At 42.2% G+C, this 4,835-nt stretch overlaps 1 pseudogene; it reads left to right on the top strand.

The window, feature by feature from the left end:
* Positions 1-307: 307 nt before the first annotated feature.
* Positions 308-4,486, top strand: LOC127237521 (SHC-transforming protein 1-like; annotated as a pseudogene).
* Positions 4,487-4,835: the final 349 nt, after the last annotated feature.

Raw genomic sequence — 4,835 nt, 5'->3', positions numbered from 1 at the left:
TTTGCCACACATCTTTTATTTAGTAGACTCAAAATAGAAGACAGCCTTTATAGAGGTGTGAAGAAACAACATGCCTATGTAAAAATCAAAACAAAACCAAAAACCCTAGTTTGTATTAAAATGTATCTGGGTTGTGATATCCACTACAGGTGGAATGGTAATAAAGTTTGTCTGGGGAGGCCCAGGGTTGTGACTTAAACTGACAGTTCTGTGATCAAGAGCCAGATCAGGCCCTGGTTAGGTGCAGATGCCATGCAACCCAAGGTGAGAACTCCATGCAACCTGAACTGGAACAAGCTGAGTAGAGGGGGGCCAGCTCAAGGGCAAGGAGTTGACCAGACTCAGCAACTTTGCCAATTAAATCCACATGAAACTGACTGAATAGCAAAAACAAAGTCATGGGACCTGATGTTTCCTACTTGGTTTGGTACATGGGTTGTGGGAAGGTATTGCTGCCAATGCAAACCTTGATTTCAACACCTTGCCTAGAGTCAGCAGGGAGGCCATCAGTTTAGTGAAGCTGTACCTGGTGCCAAAGGGGAAATAAGGAGGAAGTCCTAGCTGCCTAGTCAGCTCTATCCTGGGGAGGAGTAACCTGAAGTTTGCTGGAATGCCAATGGCTCTCCCTGTGTCCACCAGCAGCAGTCTTAACCTCATGGCAGCAGACCGCAAACTGATGAGAGATGTCATTCTGTAATTATGTTTCTCTTAATGGTTAATGAATAAAGCACTGTTGGCCAATAGGAAAGCAAGATAGGTGGGACTAGGAGACAAGAAGGATTCGAAGAAGTAGTAGGGAAGAGTCAAGATATAGAGACTGGAGAGAACAGAGGTCCGGGCCCTCTCTCAGATAAAATGAGACCACGTGGAAATATTTAGATTAATAGAAATGGGTTAATATTTAAGACAGAGCTAGCCGATAAGAAGCTAGTAACAGGCTAACAGAATTATATCTAATACAGCGTTTCTGTGTGTTATTTGGGGCTGACGTGGCAAAGGGACATGACTGGCAGGCGGGAAAACCTACTCATAACATAATGGCGCCTTCAACGTGGCTGATAAGAACTTCCACTTAAAACTCAGGTGGACTCTGTTTTGCTAGAGACAAGCAGAAATTTATGTGGCTCCTTTAAGGGAGATTTCCTGAATCAGCATAAGCAGCAAAAAACTGCAAGGCTTTTAAAGAGCTCTGCTAACAACTGAATGGTGTGTATGAGAGCTGGCAATGGCAGTGACCACATCTCTAAGCTGGCAGCATGCTGCTGGATGGCAGCTTAGACCAAGGCAGTGAGCACAGCTCTCAGTTCTGGTAATAAAAGTACCCGCCGCCATCTTGGATAGACAGCAGCTAATAGAGCTGTGACTTTCATTTCAGATAAAGACTCGTGGACAGAAAAAGGTAAAAGATTTACAGTAAAGACAGATTCAGATTAAGAAAGACCTCTAAAGGTTTATAGTGTTTTAAAATATATGTAGGCTTGGGTGAGAAAAAGAAACAGGATAAAATGGTTTAAAAGAGAATAATAAAAAGAGAGTAGCTGGTGTACATGCCTTTAATTCCAGCACTCGGAAGACAGAGGCAAACAGATCTCTGTGATTTCAAAGTAAACCTGTTGTACAGAGTTCATTCCATGGCAGCCAAAGTTACACAGAGAACCCCTGTCTCAAAACATGAAAAAAATGGAAATAAAATAGAGTTTAAAAAAAAAAGCCACACAAAGATGGAATGCACAGAAATAATCTGGATACTGTATAGTATTATATTGTCTTTGAACTGTTTGAATGCTGAGGAAATAACAACTGTTAAAATAAATGCTGCTGGATTAATTCAATTTATATATTTTGAAAATGCTTTGACTTTAAAATTTAAGTCTAAGGACAGGTTACTGGGGGAAAGGATTTCTATTTTTGTTTCCACAGAAAATGAAAAGCTGTGGATTCCTTCCAGACTAACATGGTTTGATAAAGCCAGACCCCCTGAAACAGAGTCCCAGGTGATCCAATATTCAAAACAGCTGGGATAAGGTAGCCCTGCAGACTACAGCCAGGATTTCTGTGTCTTCTTAGGACCCCCCCAAGACAGCGCCCCCTACCAGCAGGAAGCAGTTTGGGAAGAACGACACCCAAATTCCCAAATATTGTTTATAAATGTTTGTTTTCATTTAAATGGGGTTGGTTATAAATGGTTAATGACCACAACCAATCTTTTTAAAGGTATAAAGGGGATTATGGTATAGATATGAATACTTTGTTTTAAAATGGATTTTCATTTATTGATACAAATTTAAGGTCAATTTTTTGATATGTATATGTCTCCTCTTGTTTAGGTATTATATTTATATAATTCATTTAAAAATGTAATGTATAATTTAGTACAGATTATAAATAGTTACCTATAATAGTCAAAACTTATACTTAGATGAGTTAGAATTTCTAGATATACAAAGATGTATTTGAGATAAGAAGGAAGTTTTCAAACCTTTCAAAGACCTACAGAATATGGCATTTAAAATGGTGTAGGGCTTTTCTTGACAGTGAGACATAACTACTCCTGGCAACACCGCCTGTGTCAGAAAGAAGGATGGACATTAAAGAAACTTGTTATGGAGTTTACTTTCAATATGGCGAGACTAGCCATTTGGACAAGATACTGCTCTTGTCTGGACTGTTTGACTTTATGCTGTATAAACTGAACATGCAGGACCCACAGGAAAGTGACTGCTGATACAAGATGGACAATGCTACAGGGTTCCTGCTTCATGGAAGTGTCTGTCAGACAGTCTGCAGGACACAGAGAAAAGTGACTGACAAACTGCCAATACAGGTGGACAGTTTAAAGTTTCCCACTTTGCTGGAGTCTGCCAGACACACTATGGCCTATAGGCTGAAGATGGAACATTACAGAAGAACTTCAGGTGACTGACCAGACAAGTTGGCTCTGTCATTTCTAGAGTTTATACATTATCCTTCTGTGATTTTTGATGGAGTTGAAGACAGATAGTTAAGGTTATAGTTTTCCTTAATTAGGATTAAAGATAAGTTACATATAGGACTTTAAACTCACAAAGATAGGATAGATGATGGAATATTTTCTTTAAATCTTACTAAATGTTCATGGACTACACATTACTAACTGTGGTTCTTATTTGATAACTGTTTTGTTATATATTTTACTATGTTAAAATTAAAACCCTTCTTTATATTTTAGACAGAAAAGAGATTCTGTAAATATGTTTCTCTTATTGGTTAATGAATAAAGCACTATTGGCCAATAGGAAAGCAAGATAGGCAGGACTAGGAGACAAGGAGAATTCGAAGAAGTAGTAGGGAAGTGTCAAGATATAGAGACTGGAGAGAACAGAGGTCCGGGCCCTCTCTTGGATAAGATGAGACCACGTGGAAATATTTAGATTAATAGATTAATATTTAAGACAGATCTATCCAATAAGAAACAGGCCAACAGAATTATATCTAATACAGTGTCTCTGTGTGTTATTTGGGGCTGGTGTAGCAGAGGGACAAGACTGGCAGGCGGGAAAACCTACTCATGTGCAATCGCAATCTATCTCATTCATGTTGGGCTGGAATTTGGACACAGCTGAGAATGTTGCCCATGTTGCCAAAGAGCAAGTGAATCAGACAGCCTGCTGTATCCTGGTGTGTCCTGAAGGGCTTTCTCAGGATGGCATCAGAACCATAGGTCAGACCTTTGAGTTGTGCTTCTAATAGTATCTCAGGGACCCCCACCAATCTGGTCAGCCCCCACAACAGAACATCTGGCTTTGATGGACCAGCTTGGAATGATGAGGAGGAAGAGCCACCTGACTATCAGTATTACAATGACTTCTCAGGGAAGGAACCCCTTCTTGGTGGGTGGTAGACATGAGGCTTCAGGAATGGGCTGCTTGACCCACTCTGCTGACTGCCTGGATGTCCAGCCGCTTGGAAGCTGCCCTGCCTACAGGGCAGCATGTGGAGGAGACCCTGCAGTCCATAAGCACATGCTGCCTCCATCACCCTGCCATGATGGGCACAGAACTTTTCAATGATCCATCCCTATGTCAACATCCAGAATCTAAACAAGCTTTGCCACACCCTTCTCTGGATGGCAGTGCATTGAGACCTCTGCCACTAAGCCCTCTTGAAGATGCCCTGTGGGTACCTGCCAGTCCATGTTCATGACTGGATGGCTCCAAGGGGAGTCGCGGTTTCACGGGAAGCTGAGCTGGTGGGAGGCTGTTACAACTCAAGTGACTTCTTGGTGTAAGAGAGCAAAACCACACCTGGCCAGTATGGGCTCACTGGCCTGCCAAGTGGGCAGCCCAAGCACCTGCTTCTGGTGGACCCTGAAGATGTGGTATGGACAAAAGATTACCACTTTGAGAGTGGCAGTCACCTCATCAGCTACCACATGGACAACAACTTGCCTATCATCTCTGCAAGCCCCAAACTCCATCTACAGCAACCAGTGGATCGTAAAGAGTGATTCTTCCTGGCCTCTCCTAGAGGGTACCCTTTATTCCCTTCTACCATGTTCTCTCACTCATGAGACTTCTGTTCTGTGGGTCTGGTCTTGGGTAGGAGCTGGGAACAGTATGGACACTGAATTTAGTGTCCACCCGAGAGAGACAATTTTAGTTACGAGCCTATGGTAGCATCCTGCTTCTGCCCAAACCTCACCAAAGTATTAATGTGCAGAATGGTCCATTGCCCCGGCCTTGCCTGAGCCAACCTGGTGCCCTTTCCCAGAAACAGTGAGTTCCTATAATGGAGAATGCCCTGTGGTGTTAGGCCCAGTAGCACAAACACCCTTTGCGGGAAGGGAAATAATTATA

The sequence above is a fragment of the Phodopus roborovskii genome, unplaced genomic scaffold (genome assembly GCF_943737965.1).
Source record: "Phodopus roborovskii unplaced genomic scaffold, PHOROB, whole genome shotgun sequence".
Lineage (NCBI taxonomy): Eukaryota > Metazoa > Chordata > Mammalia > Rodentia > Cricetidae > Phodopus > Phodopus roborovskii.
Note: the sequence above shows the minus strand (reverse complement) of the source record. Positions and strands in the feature narration are given on the sequence as shown.